Consider the following 15,861-nt stretch of genomic DNA (forward strand, 5'->3'; position numbering starts at 1 on the left):
GATGGGTCTGGAGAGTTTCTGCTGCCCCAGCCGGCACTGTGTGACCAGAACCCCGGGTGTTCCCGAGCTTCAGTCAGACCCTTGCAGCTGTCTTGTTTCTTGCCCAGGTTGAGGCATCCACTCCGATTCTCTGCTGAGTCTGGAGCCCAGCCCTTCTGAGGGTTGGCTCTGCTTCAGATACGGCTAATCCAAACCAGATGGAGTGTGAAGGTGAGATCCTGACAGCATCTAGGGATGGAACTTGGACTCTGAGCTGCAGCATTTCGCCCTGCCTCCCTGGATGCTGCCCTTAGGGGCTGGTGCCAATCCTGCCTGGGCCAGCATTAGCTCTGCTACTGCAACTTGGTGAGTCAGACGTTGTTGGGACTTGCTGTTCCAGTCCTGGAAGCTGCTGGCATGCTAAATGATTATTATTAATAGTAGTGGTATTAGTATTAATAATAATGATATAAGCGCTAACAATTAGCATTTATTGATTGCTTCCTATGTTGCAAGCTGTAGACTAAGTGTATTGCACATATTTTCTCATATAATTCTCTGAAGAACCCCATGAGATAGTTTCTCTTTTTGGCACAATCTTTGTAATAGAGAAACTGAGGCCCTGGGGGTCAAGGAACTTGCCCCAAATCACTCAGATAATGAGAGGTGGAGCGAAGACTGGAACTCACAGTTTTCATTCAGTTTTAAAGCCTGTGCTCCTAATCACTAGGACACACTGTCTCCACTGCCCAGTGCCCAAGCCCATCCCTGATTGACAGCTGCTGTAACTTCAGCAGTGAAAAACCACTAATGAGTTTCCTTTAGAAGCTGCTGAATGTCAGAGGGAGAGATGTTTGGGGGAGGCATCTGATTCTGCAACATTTGTGCTCTGGAACTCTGCATAAGCAAAGTTCTTAAAGATTCGTGGGCACACTATTTGCATATAAATGACTACTCACAGTTTAAATATCCGGGAAGGGAGTTGATACCTTCTGTCATTCCTGATTGTTTAACAAATTAATAAGGAAGCATGACCAGCTGAAAGTGGAAATCATTTCAGGCTGGGAGTGACTATAAAGCTATACTGCAGTAGATGGGCGGAGACAGCGGCCGGAAGCAGCCATAGGTCAACGGGAAGCAGGAGGTGCAATGCCATCGCCTTCACAGCCTGAATATGAGTATTTGGTCCAAGTGCCAGAAACTTTGACCTCTCCTGCTCTGTGATTTCCCTGGCAGACAGTCACACTGCCGCATGGAAATGCTGCCAGACAGTGCAGTCAGCCCTTGCCAGATACACCATTTCTTTACTGATACACAATCCATCAGGCTTTTTTTTTCGGCTGTGCCATGCAGCATGTGGGATCTTAGTTCCTTGACCAAGGATCAAACCCACACCTCCTGCACTGGACTGCCAGGGAAGTCCCCAGAAAACACCATTTTAGGGTAGCTTCTATACCGTTAATTATGATTGCTTTGCATTTTTATTACAATTGTCCTTAAGGATGTTTAAAGAGTTTTCAAAGACATTTTTTAAATGCCAGTGATCATCTGAAGGATCTCCTGGTGCTTTGTTTGTGGCATCTCTTGGCCCCTAACTTTGGAAGAAATACCGGAGCTCATATAGTCCTGAGCTGAGTGCTGCCAAGGTCACTGGGTTCCTTGGCTGGGTTTCTTGATAGTAAACAGAAACTGACTCCAATTAACTTGGGCAGGGAAGAATGGGCATTTATAAGAAAGCATCTACTAGTTTACAGAAGGGATGACTGAGAACCAGACGGGAAAGGAAGTAGGAGAGCTCCAGAAATCTAGGCGTCAAGAACTGCTCAGTGTCAAGAGGAAACCATTCATCTTTCCTCTTGAGTCATACAGTCCTAGGGTGGAGAGCACTCGACGAACGTGCTGCAGTCAAGAGCTCACTCCCGGGACCAAAGCAGGGGAACACTTTGGCTGACAGACAATGCTGTTTGGGTAGCTTGACTGGCAGTACAGCCCCAATTATTACCCTCTCTTTATCCATGCCTTGTAATGACTTCACAGCTTTTTCCCTCAAGGAGGCAGTATTGTGTCTTCACCCTTGACCCTTGGCTGGCCTGCTTTAGCTGTGTTGGTGATGTTTGGGGCTTCCCTGGTGGCTCAGCAGAAAAGAATCCGCCTGCCACTGCAGGAGAGGCAGGTTTGATCCCTGGGTTCGGAAGATGCCCTGGAGAAGGAAATGGCAACCCACCCCAGTATTCTTGCCTGGAGAATCCCATGGACAGAGGAGACTGGCGGGCTACAGTCCACGGGGTCAAAAAGAGCTGGATTCGGCTGAGCGACTAACACAACAGCCATAGGTATCATCTCTGGGGATGGGCCACAGCGGGCTCATAAGCTTCTGCCCTCTCTCTTTTGGGAAGCTTCAAGTCCTGAGAACAAGTGCCCGCCAACATGGTGGGGCATGAGAGGCTGTGTGCCGTGCAGAGGGGCCATCCCACATCCTAGCCACTGTGTCCATTAATTCCACTGTGCCTCAGATAGCTCCCCAGCCTCAGCAGTTCAAGGCGGCAGTCCACGATTATTACCTCACACGGCCTCTGAAGGTCAGGAGTCCACGTGCCACTTAAATGGGGGGGTTCAGGCTGGGGGTCTCTCACGAGGTTTGGACAAGATTTTGGCCGGCCCTGTAGTCATCTGAGGCCAGAACTTTCTCTTCTTTTAAGTTGCTCTTACAGGCCAAGTGGCTCCCTCACTTGGCTGGTCAGTCGGCATTACTTATTAACTAGACAACTTCCTTACTCCTCACGGGGGCCTCTCTCCTCCTCTAGGCTGCTTGTGTGTCCTAATAACAAGCCCATGCCCCTCCCAAGAGCAGACCATCCAGGAGAACAAGCTGGAAGCAGCAATGCCTTTTGTGACCTCAGAAATCCCATACCATCACTCTGCCGCATTCAGTTAGAAATGAGTCTCTACGTTTGGCCAATATTCAAGGGGAGGAGAATTACGCTCCACGGTTCAGAAGAAAGAGTGTGAAAGAATTTTCAGACGCATCTTGAAACCAGCACAAAAAGCCAGCCTCTAATCACCTGACCAGATGACCGAAGAGGCATGGGCCCCTGGGATCAGCCAGACCAGCCCACATCAGCAGAAGGTCCCACATAAACTTAAAAAAAAAAAAAAGTGTGTTTTAAGCCACAAACATTTATAGTATACAGTTTGCAATATGTGTGTGTGTGTGTTAGTCTCTCAGTTGTGTCCGACTGTGCGACCCCATGGACTAGAGAGCTGGTCCAGCTCTTCTGTCCATGGAATTCTCCAGGCAAGAATACTGAATGGGCTGGCAGTCCCTTCAGGGGATCTTCCTGACCCAGGCATTGAACCCGGGTCTCCAGCATTGCAGGCAGATACTTTACTGTTTGAGCCGCCAGGGAAGCCTCACGGTTTGTTATGTAGCAATCATTAATTAATATATTTATTAATACCACACGCAGTGAATGGCTTCCCCAATGGCTCAGCAGGTAAAGAAGTCACCTGAAGTGCAGGAGACACACAGAGAAGGAAATGCCAACCCACTCCAGTATTCTTGCCTGAAAAATTGCAGAGACAGAGGAGCCTGGAGGGCTGCAGTCCATGGGCTTGCACAGAGTCAGGCATGACTGAGTGACTGAGCACATGCAGTGACAGAAGGCTAGCTCTCCAAAGAAATGTCAGACTTAGATCTACTGACATACCTGTCTTCAAGGAACGTGCAGTTCTGTGAAGGAATGACACAGGTAGGTTTCATGAAGTGAAAGGACCACAGTAGAAGCATTGCAAGACCCAGAGTGCTGTCAGACTGTAAACTCCTCCTGCAGATGCTAAGTGATACTGTTTTTAAACTTCTTTTATGAAAGTAGAGTTGATTTACAATGTTATGTTAATTTCTGCCGTGCTGTAAAGTGATTCAGACATATATATGCTGTTGCTAAGTTGCTTCAGTCATGTCCGACTCTGTGCAACCCCAGAGACGGCAGCCCACCAGGCTCCCCCATCCCTGGGATTCTCCAGGCAAGAACACTGGAGTGGCTTGCCATTTCCTTCTCCGATGCATGAAAGTGAAAAGTGAAAGTGAAGTCACTCAGGTTGTCTACTTGAAAGTTACACAGTTGTGGCTGACTCCTAGCGACCCCGTGGACTGCAGTCCACCAGGCTCCTCTGTCCATGGGACCCTCCAGGCAAGAGTACTGGAGTGGGGTGACATTGCCTTCTCCCAGATATATATATATATATACACACACACACATATATATATGTATATATATATATGAAAAGTGAAGCTGGAAGTGAAAGTCAGTCAATCAAGTCTGCCTCTTTGCAACCCCATGGACTATACAGTCCATGGAATTCTCCAGGCCAGAATACTGGAGTGGGTAGCCATTCCCTTCTCCAGGGGATCTTCCCAACCCAGGGATCGAACCCAGGTCTCCTGCATTGCAAACAGATTCTTTACCAGTTGAGCCACTAGGGAAGCCCTATATATATGTGTGTATACACACACACACACACACACACACACACATATGTATCTCACTCTCACTCAGTCAATCATCTCCAACTCTTTGCAACCCCATGGACTATGTCCACAAGGCTTCTCTTTTCATGGGATTATCCAGGCAAGCATACTGGAATGGGTTGCCATTTCCTCCTCCAGGGGATCTTCCGGATTCAGGGATTAAACCCGAATTTCCTATGTCTCCTGTCTTGGCAGGGGGATTCTTTACCACTGCACCACCTGGGAAGCCATATTCTTTTACAAAATGGTTTATCACAGGATATTGTGTATAGTTCCCTGTGCTGTACAGTAAGACCTTGTTTATCCATTGCATGTATACTAGTTTGCATCTGCTAATCCCAAACTCCTAGTCCAGCCCTCCCCGCATCCCCCTTGGCAGCCACACGTCTGCTCCCTGTACCTGCGCGTCTGTTTCTGTTTCATAGGTAAGTTCATTTGCATCATACTTTGGATTCCACATATAAGTGATATCATATGCTGTTTCCTGTCTCTTTCTGACTTCCGTCACTTAGTATGGTCATCTCTAAGTCCATCCATGTGGTTGCAAATGACATTATTTCATTTTTTAATGATGGAAAACTATACAAAAAAGATCTTCATGACCCAGATAACCACAGTGGTGTGATCACTCACTTAAAGTCAGACATCCTGGAATGTGAAGTCAAGTGGGCCTTAGGAAGCATCACTACAAACAAAGCTAGTGGAGGTGATGGAATTCCAGCTGAGCTATTTCAAATCCTGAAAGATGATGCTGTGAAAGTGCTGCACTCAATATGCCAGCAAATTTGGAAAACTCAGCAGTGGCCACAGGACTAGAAAAGGTCAGTTTTTGTTGCAATCCCAAAGAAAGGCAATGCCAAAGAATGTTCAAACTACCTCACAATTGTACTTACCTCACACGCGAGCAAAGTAATGCTCAAAATTCTCTAAGCTGGGCTTCAACAGTATATGAACTGAGAATTTCCAGATGTTCAAGCTGGACTTAGACAAGGCAGAGGAACCAGAGATCAAATCGTCAACATCCACTGGATCATAGAAAAAGCAAGAAAATTCCAGAAAAACATCTACTTCTTTTTTTATTGATTACACCAAAGACTTTGACTGTGTGGATCACAAAAAACTGTTGAAAATTCTTCAAGGGATGGGAATACCAAACCACCTTATCTGCCTCATAAGAAATCTAAATGCAAGTCAAGAAGCAATAGTTAGAACTGGACATGGAAAAACAGACTGGTTCCAAATTGGGAAAGGAGTACGTCAAAGTTGTATATTGTCACCCTGCTTATTTGACTTATATGTAGAGTACATCATGCAAAATGCTGGGCTGGATGAAATATAAGCTGGAATCAAGATTCAGGGAGAAATATCAATAACCTCAGATATGCAGATGACACCATCCTTATGACAAAGAGAAGAGGAACTGAAGAGCCTCTTGACAAAAGTGAAAGAGGAGAGTGAAAAAGCTGGGTTAAAACTCAACATTCAGAAAACTAAGATCATGACATCTGGTCCCATAACTTCATGGCAAGTAGATGGGGAAACAATGGAAACAGTGAGAAACTTCATTTTCTTGGGCTCCCAAATCACTGCAGATGGTGACTGCAGCCATGAAATTAAAAATTGCTTGCCTCTTGGAAGAAAAGCTATGACCAACCTAGAAAGCATATTAAAAAGCAGAGACATTACTTTGCTGACAAAGGTCCATATTGTCAAAGCTATGGATTTTCCAGTAGTCACGTACGGATGTAAGAGTTGGACTATAAAGAAATCTGTGCACCAAAGAATTGATGCTTTTGGACTGTGATGTTGGAGAAGACTCTTTAGAATCCCTTGGACTGCAAAGAGATCACACCAGCCAATCCTAAAGGAAATCAGACCTGAATATTCACTGGAAGGACTGATGCTAAAGCTGAAACTCCAGTACTTTGGCCACCTGATGCACAGAACTGACTCATTGGAAAAGACCCTGATGCTGGGAAAGATTAAAGGCAGAAGGAGAAGGGGACAACAGAGGATGAGATGGTTTGATGGCATCATCAACTCGATGGACATGAGTTTAAGCAAACTCCGGGTGTTGGTGATGCATAGGGAGTCCTGGCATGCTGCAGCCTGTGGGGTCACAGAGAGTCAGACATGACTGAGTGACTGAACTGAAATGAGTATTCAATTGTGTGTGTGTGTACGTGGATAACATCTTCATCCATTTATCTATTGATGGACATTTAGGTTGTTTCCATGTTTTGGCTTAACTGTGAATAGTGCTACTATGAACATTGGGGTTCACGTATCTTTTTGAATTGTAGTTTTGTCTTGATGTATGCTCAGGAGTGGGGTTGTTGGATCATATAGCAACTCTATATTTAGTTTTTTGAGGATCCTCTATACTATTCTCCTGAATTTTCATTGGAAGGACTGATGCTGAAGCTGAAATTCTAAAACTTTGGCCACCTGATATGCAGAGCAAACTCATTGGAAAAGACCCTCATGCTGGGGAAGATTGAAGGCAAAAGGAGAAGGGGGCACAGAGGATGAGATGGTTATACAGCGTCACCGATTCAATGGACATGAAAGTGAACAAATTCCAGGAGACAGTGAAGCACAGGGGAGCCTGGCGTGCTGCAGTCCAGGGGATCACAAAAAGCTGGACACGACTTAGGGACTGAACAACAACAGAATTCTGCACAGTGACTGGACCAGTTTACATTCCCACCAACAATGCAGGAGGATTCCCTAGTCTCACATCCTCTCCCGCATTCTTTATTTATAGATTTTTTTAATGATGATCATTTTGATTTGTGTGAGGTGGTACCTCATTGAGGTTTGATTTGCATTTCTCTAATCAGTCATGTTGAGCATCTTTTCATGTGCCTGTTGCTCGTCTGTATGTCTTGTGATTGACTCTTAATTAAGAGACTGGTTAACCCTGGAGGGACATTAGCCTCAGCCTTTCCTAAGAGACGCCATCTAAGCAGGGTTAAAAGCTTCATAGGAATTGCTGAAGTACTGAATATTAAATACTGAACTATTCAGAGGGCTTGAATATGCAAAGCCTTAATGGTGTGAAGCAAGACGGCATAGTTTAGAAACCAGAAGTAGTTCAGAATTCCTAGAACCTGAGGTATAAGGGGACACTGGTGGAAATGCAATGTAACAGGTAGAAAAGGGGCTGCCCATCAAAACCTTCACATGGACATGAGATCATCCATCTTACAGTTCCCGGAACAGTCCTGGAGGAGGACAGTCCTACTGATTCTGTTAGTATGGTGCCCTTTCAATATCAAGTCAATACTGGTTTGGATGATAAATTATATGGTCAACACACCCCTATGTTGGGATAAGAACCAGTTTTCACAGTTCAGTCAGTAATGGCACTTTTCACTCTATGATGAAATAATGGGGGAAAAAAACATAACTTTCTGTGAGTTGAAAATAAATTGGAGCGAAAACTAAGAATCAAGAAAGTTATTTTTGATGAGTGATTAGAAAGGCAAGACTTTCCAAAAAGTCTTCTTAATCCTGTTTTTCAAAAGATGATATTTATTCCTACAGCTTCCTATTAGAAGTGCAAACTTATTGTTTAATATGAACTGAAAGTTTTCTTTTCCTAGATTTCTACCGCATTTTCTTGTTGGCTGTCTCTACTTTTAAAGAAAACTGCTGATAATTTTAGTGTAATTTAAGGTAAGTATGCTATGTAGTTAATGTTCCCCATTAATTACTAAAGTCACATTATTCTGAAAATAGAATTTTTAATAGTTATCTTTTTCTTTTTATGTCTTATCACTAGTCTTTCATCACATACAACACAGATAGTCATATGTGCTAAAACCAAAATACTTTTACACTGACTGAAAAAAAACTTGCAAACCTCTCTCTCCAAGGAAAGATTTTTAACTCAGAAAATAGCAATTTTGTGATGAGCTACCAGATAATTTACATTATCTGTCAATGGTGGTATTGCTTATGCGTTTCCTTTCAGATCCACAGTTATTAAAAATAGAATTCAATTAGTGACTGGTTCTTAGGAAGTTCTGGCATTTATGATTCAACTCAAAAAGATAGCATTACATGGACAGCAAGTGATTATATAGCAATACTTTTTAGTACATCAGAGGAATTTCAACAGTTACTGAAAAGAAAATAAGTTTTCTCATTTCTGCAAGTTATACATTTAGATGTTTTCTGTCTTTAAATAAAAGATTTTAATGTCTCCAAGATTTTAATTTTTTACCTTGGTCAGATGCTTTTATGGTTGTTAACTCATTGTTGTGAAGTCACTCGTCGTGTCCAACTCTTTGTGACCCAATGGACTGGGGCCCACCAGGCTCCTCCATCTATCGAATTTTCTAGGCAAATATCCTTCTCCAGGGGATATTCCTAACCCAGGGATCGAAACAAGGTCTCCCGCATCACGGGCAGACGTTTTGCCGTCTGAGCCACCAGGGGATCATTTGTAACTTTCTTATATAATTTTTTCAGTCATAGTTATTTAATATTTATCTTAAAAATTTAGATTGATACACCCCCCCCCTTAGTGTCAGTGTAAAATTAAAGCAGAAAATAAAGGGATAAATACAAATTAATGGAATCCAGTATGATTTTATTTTTAATCCACTTTGTTGGCTTAATGATTTTATAGAGTTTTACCAGCTGAGCTACCAGGGAAGCCCAGTGGTTTTATAGAGTATATCTTTACTTACCACAGTCTACTTCAAAGTGCTGTTTCACCAATTCATAAAATAAACAACCTCATGTTAGTATACTTTCATGTCTCTCCCTGCAGCCTTTGTTCTATTATCGTGATGCATTTTGCTTTTTTATCTGTTATAAACAGTAAGCTAGTAAGCTACACTGTTATCAGTTTTGTTTTAAAGAATCAGCTACCTATTAACAGTGGAAATCACTCATCTATTTATCCAGGCAGTCCATTTCTTCATTCCTTTGTGTAGACCCTCGTTCTATCAGGTATCACTTTCTCTCTGCTTTGAGAGAACTTCATTTGGTCACTGGTCATAAACTTTTTTAGCCTTTGTAAGCCAGAGAAAGTTTCCATTTCAACTTTGGTTATTTAAACATCTGATTGGAGTACAGTTGATTTTCAGTGTTGTGGTAGTTTCAAGCGTATGGCAAAGTGATTCAGCTGCATGAGGACACACAGTCATTCGTGTTTAGATTCCTTTCTCATGTGGCTTGCCACAGAGTACTGAGTTGCTTTCTCTGCTATACAGTAAGCCGTTGCTGTCTACTACTACTTATATATAGTGGTGTGTGTGTGTTCCTCTCAAACTCCTGATTTATCCCCCATCCCCGGCAACATTTCCCCTCTGGTTATCTTCAGCTTTTGAAAGCCATTTTCATAGGTTATAGAACTCTAGGTTGGCAGTTGTTTCTTTGACTACTTTAAAGATATTACTCCACTGCCTTGTTTTTCACATTGTTTCCTTGGAGAAATATGCAGACGTTTCCTTCTGCTTGCTTTACACATTTTCTCTCTATCACTGTTTTTGAGGAGTTGATTATGATGTGAGATGTATTGAGTTCTTAGATGGGTGAATTTAGAGTATACATCACATTTGGGAAATTTTTAGCCATTATTCTTTTAAAATGTTTTTCTGCTTATCCCCCTATCCCTCAGGCACTACAGTTGCTTGTATACTAGGCTGATTGAAGTTGTCCTGCAGCTCCCTGAAGCTCTGTTTGTTTTTGAGTCTTTCTGTGTCTCATTTTAGTTTCTTTTGTTATGTCTCTAAGTTCACTAAATTTTCTTCAATGTCTAACCTGCCATTAATCCCATCTAGTGTTTTACTTTTTAATTTTTAGCTCACACATTGTAGTTTTTATCTCAACCTTTTATTTGGGTCTTCTTTATATCTTCTGTCTCTGTAATTTTCTGAACATATGGAGTACAGCTATAATAAATGTTTTAGTGTGCTTTTTTCTGACTGTAACATCCGTGTTAGTTCTGGGTTGGTTTCTGTTGAATATTTCTTTATTATAGGTTATATTTTTCTGCTTCTCTGCATGCCTGGCAGTTTTAATTAGATGCCAGGCAGTGTGAATTTTATCTTTTATGGATGTTGTATATTTTTGTATCCCTATGGATCTTCTTGAATTCTGTTCTGGGATAAAGTTAAGATAATTGGAAAGAATTTGACTACTTCACATCTCACAGTTTTAGGCTTTGTGAGAAGGGTAATGGTCAGTCTATGGCTAATCATTCCCACATGCAAAGCCCTCTGAGTACTCTACCCCATGCCTTAAGGACTGTGAGCTTTTCCAGTCTGGCCACTGGGAACAGGCATTATTTCCAGTCTTGCATGGGTACAGACCCCTGTTACCTCTCATTCTGCCAGGTGACTTTTCCTGCCACTTTAAGCAGTTTCTTCACAAACATGCACCGATGCATACACAGCTGACCCTTCTGGGAGGGCCTCTTCACACCGCAGCTCTGCCCCTGCCCTCTCGTCTTCTCTCTGCCCCTCTGTTCTACAGACTCTGGCCACCTGGTTGCCCCCCAGACAGCTGATTGTGTCTCATTGAATTAGGAAGTTTGCTTGCTTTCTTGTGGGTTCCTTGTCCCTGCTTGTTGAATTAGAAACTCTCTTCAGGCAGTAAGTATCAAAAATGTAAGGAGATTCCAGAAAAGCATCTACTTTTGCTTCATGGACTAGGCAAAAGCCTTTGACTATGTGGATCACAACAAACTGTGGACAATTCTTAAAGAGATGGGAATACCAGACCACCTGACCTGCCTCCTGAGAGACCCATAAGTGGGTCAAAAAGCAACAGTTGAACCTTACATGGAAAAATTGAGTGTTCAAAATTGGGAAAGGAGTTATGTCAAGGCTGTATATTGTCATCCTGCTTATTTAACTTCTGTACAGAGTACATCAAGCAAAATGCAGGGCTGGATGAAGCACAAACTGGGATCAAGATTGCCAGGAGAAATATCAACAACCTCAGATATGCAGATGATACAATATGCAGATATGCAGATAATGGCAGAAAGCAAAGAGGAACTAAAGAGTCTCTTGATGAGGGTGAATGAGGAGAGTGAGAAAGCTGGTTTAAAACTCAACATTCAAGCAACTAAGATCTTGACATCTAGTCCTAACACTTTGTAGAAAATAAAAGGGGAAAAATGGAAGCAGTGACAGATTTTATTTTCTTGGGCTCCAAAGTCATTTGGACAGTGACTGCAGCCATGAAATTAAAAGACTCTTGCTCTTTGGAAGAAGAGCTGTGACAAAACTAGACAGTATATTTAAAAGCAGAGACATCACTTTGCTGACAAAGGTCCATATAGTCAAATCTATATGTATAGAAAAGGATCTCTTAAATAAAACCAAGGAAATAAGGGAATTAAAGAGAGTAATTAAAGTGTATTAAATTTTGAAAAGCAAGAAGGTTCCAGAAAAACATCTATTTCTGCTTTATTGACTATGCCAAAGCCTTTGACTGTGTGGATCACAATAAACTGTGGAAAATTCTGAAAGAGATGGGAATACCAGACCTCTTGACCTGCCTCTTGAGAAACCTATATTCAGGTCAGGAAGCAACAGTTAGAACTGGACATGGGACAACAGACTGGTTCCAAATAGGAAAAGGAGTACATCAAGGCTGTATATTGTCACCCTGCCTATTTAACTAATATGCAGAGTACATCATGAGAAACGCTGGGCTGGAAGAAGCACACGCCGGAATCAAGATTGCTGGGAGAAATATCAATAACCTCAGATATGCAGATGACACCACCCTTATGGCAGAAAGTGAAGAGGAACTAAAAAGCCTCTTGATGAAGGTGAAAGAGGAGAGTGAAAAAGTTGGCTTAAAGCTCAACATTCAGAAAACGAAGATCATGGCATCTGGTCCCATCATTTCATGGGAAATAGATGGGGAAACAGTGTCAGACTTTATCTTTTTGGGTTCCAAAATCACTGCAGATGGTGATTGCAGCCATGAAATTAAAAGACGCTTACTCCTTGGAAGGAAAGTTATGACCAACCTAAATAGTATATTGAAAAGCAGAGATATTACTTTGCCAACAAAGGTCTGTCTACTCAAGGCTATGGTTTTTCCAGTGGTCATGTATGGCTGTGATAGTTGGACTGTGAAGAAAGCTAAGCACTGAAGAATTGATGCTTTTGAATCATGGTGTTGGAGAAGACTCTTGAGAGTCCCTTGGACTGCAAGGAGATCCAACCAGTCCATCCTAAAGGAGATCAGTCCTGGGTGTTCATCGGAAGGACTGATGCTGAAGCTGAAACTCCAATACTTTGGCCACATCATGCGAAGAGCTGACTCATTGGAAAAGACCCTGATGCTGGGAGGGATTGTGGACAGGAGGAGAAGGGGATGACAGAGGATGAGATGGCTGGATGGCATCACCGACTCGATGGACATGAGTTTGAGTGAACTCTGGGAGTTGGTGATGGACAGGGAGGCCTGGCTGCTGCAGTTCATGGGGTCACAAAGAGTCGGACACAACTGAGCAACTGAACTGAACTGAACTGAAATTTTGAAAAAGTCTATTCATTACACTATAAGATGTATACTAGAAGAAGCTAATTACAAAGAACATAACTTTCAAAGGGTCAATATAAAAAATATGTTTAGAAAAGCCTTCTAAAATCATTGAGACAAAGTTTATCAGTACAAATAAGGGCAAAGTCAGTAATTCTGATAAAATGTTTCTTTAAAAAAAATCAAATAACCATAATATACCTTACTGGTTAGAATGTAAATTCATGCAAGCATTTTGTAAAATAATTTTTCATTTTTAAAAAAATTGAAAATGCATATACTAGTCTACAACCCATTCCTAGGGATATACCCGATGCACTGAGATGTGTTCAGGAGTGTTCATAGCAGCAATATTTCTAATAGCAAAGTTTTAACAACAAGAAAAGTCCATTGATAGGAAGATGACTGGATTGTGGTATATTCACATAATAGAATCCTATGCAGTAATGAAACTGAGTTGAGTACAGCTCTATATATCTCAAAAGGGATAAGTCTCATGATGGTATTAAATGAAAAAAGCAAGTTACAATAAAAAACAAAAAACATAATACTTCTTATATGAAGCTCAAAGGCATATGAAGTATAAATAATATATCATTAAGGGATTCATGGATTATGACAGAAAACAAGAAATAATGTATATAAATTTTAGAAGATTAGTTACTCCTAGGAGGTGATGAAAAAGGGAGAGGGGAGTTGGTACAGAGAGGAAAGTTCAAAATTATTGCTAATGCTCTATTAACCTTTGTGGAAGACTTGAGTATTTTACAATTATTTTTGCACCTTATACCTTTATATTATTTATTTTAGGATACATGAAGTATTTTATAATAATAAAAATTAGTGAAATAATTTTTTATTCATACTAGGTATGTAGGGAGCAGAATTTTAATTGTTTAACTTAATCTTATTTAGCCTCTCAAAAGAGCTGTCCTTAAAACTATAATTTATTCAAATACATTATAAACTAATTGAATTTAAGATAGTATTTGGAGGTCTCAAGTTCTTGAAAATAATTGTGCCTGTTGAAAGATTAACATATGAGCAACCAATTAAAACATTTAATTGAAAATATTAACCTTACATTGACATAAAGTGTAAACACAATCAACTTATTTTAAAATTCCCATTTGAAATAATTAACATCTTTTGAAAATGAAAGTTATAATTTTTATTCATTTAAAGATGAATTCCTAACAATAATATTAAAATACAATTACATTTCAAACTGTTTTAGTCATTACTTTTGTTTTTAACTGTAACATTACATTAAAAAAATTATAACCTCTTTATTGTTAGAACTGACAAAAATACCAAAAAATGTACTTATATAATAAGACACAAAATGAAACAAATTTGGTGTGAGTGTGTGTTCAGTGTGAATTTTACACGTAACATTCTCTACAAATTAACAACTTAAGGGAAAAAGCTATCATTGTGAGTCCAGGAAGTCATGGTTTAGAGTTGAGAGGAAGAACTCAAATCTTCTCTCACATCAGGCATGCTGACCCCAGGGCCTTTTCAGATGTTGTTGCCTTTGCCTGGAATGTTCTCTTTCCTTAGGTATCCTCATGGATACCATCTTCACTATATTCAGATCTCCACTCACCTTTTCAGAGAGATTTTTCCTTGTCATTTTATCTAAAATATTAACTTCAGTTCAGTTCAGTTGCTGAGTTGTGTCTGACTCTTTGCGACCCCATGGACTATACAGCACATCAGGCCTTCCTGTGCATCACCAACTCCCGGAGTCCACCCAAGCTCATGTCCATTGAGTCAGTGATGCCATCCAACCATCTCATCCTCTGTCATCCCCTTCTCCTCCCACCTTCAATCTTTCCCAGCATCAGGGTCTTTTCCAATGAGTCAGCTCTTTGCATCAGGTGGCCAAAGTATTGGAGTTTAACCTTCAGCACCAGTCCTTCCAATGAACACCTAGGACTGATCTCTTTTAGGATGGACTAGTTGGATCTCCTTGCAGTCCAAGGGACTCTCAAGCGTCTTCTCCAACACCACAGTTTAAAAGCATCAATTTTTCGGTGCTCAGCTTTCTTTATAGTCCAACTCTCACATCCATACTTGACCACTGGAAAAACCATAGCCTTGACTAGACGGACCTTTGTTGGCAAAGTAATGTCTCTGCTTTTTAATATGCTCTCTAGGTTGCTTATCCCATCCTTAATAGTTCATACCTCCTTATTTCTCTTCATTTTCCCTCTATTGCATTTACTGTATTCTTTTTTAAAAAAACTTTGAATTGTATATTGGAGTATAGTTGATTAACAATGCTGTGTTAGTCTCAAGTGTACAGTGAAGCGATCCACTTCTACATATATTTATTTTTTTCAAATTCTTTTCCTATTTGGTTGTTACATAATATTGAGCTGAGTTCCCTGTGTGGTACAGTAGGTCCTTGTGCAGTTGTTTTCTAACATGCTATTTATTTTACTGTTTTTTCCTATCTGTCTCCAAAACAGAATTTAATTTAAATTCTCAAGGATAGGGATTTATGTATTTTCTTTCCTATCCATTTGTCTATCCAACCATACATCACTATATCACCAATATATTAATAAATATATTAAATATTTGTCAAATGAACACAAGATGAATGAATGTCATTATAAAATAAGAACTATCCATCTTTAGTAGATCAACAGTCTGGGTTAAAATAAGCTTAAGTAACTGGGTTAAAGTATACAATAGACCTGTATCTTTTACAAGTTCATTGGAATCCAAATTGTTACAAACAATGCAAAATGAACTAATTTCATCATAAAGTGTTAAGAGATATATGTAAAAATTGTCACAAAAGAGTTTAGTGGCAAGTC

General features: G+C 40.7%; 1 long non-coding RNA gene across 1 annotated transcript in view; it reads left to right on the plus strand.

Moving 5' to 3' along the window:
• Nucleotides 1-255: 255 nt before the first annotated feature.
• LOC133234104 (uncharacterized) overlaps nt 256-15,861 on the plus strand; it is a 30,142-nt gene continuing 14,536 nt past the window's right edge. Inside the window, exons 1-2 of the long non-coding RNA XR_009732011.1 lie at nt 256-345; nt 8,116-8,188. This is a non-coding gene — a long non-coding RNA (uncharacterized LOC133234104). The remainder of the gene's footprint in view (nt 346-8,115; nt 8,189-15,861) is intronic.

Source organism: Bos javanicus, chromosome 21 (genome assembly GCF_032452875.1).
Source record: "Bos javanicus breed banteng chromosome 21, ARS-OSU_banteng_1.0, whole genome shotgun sequence".
Classification (NCBI taxonomy): domain Eukaryota; kingdom Metazoa; phylum Chordata; class Mammalia; order Artiodactyla; family Bovidae; genus Bos; species Bos javanicus.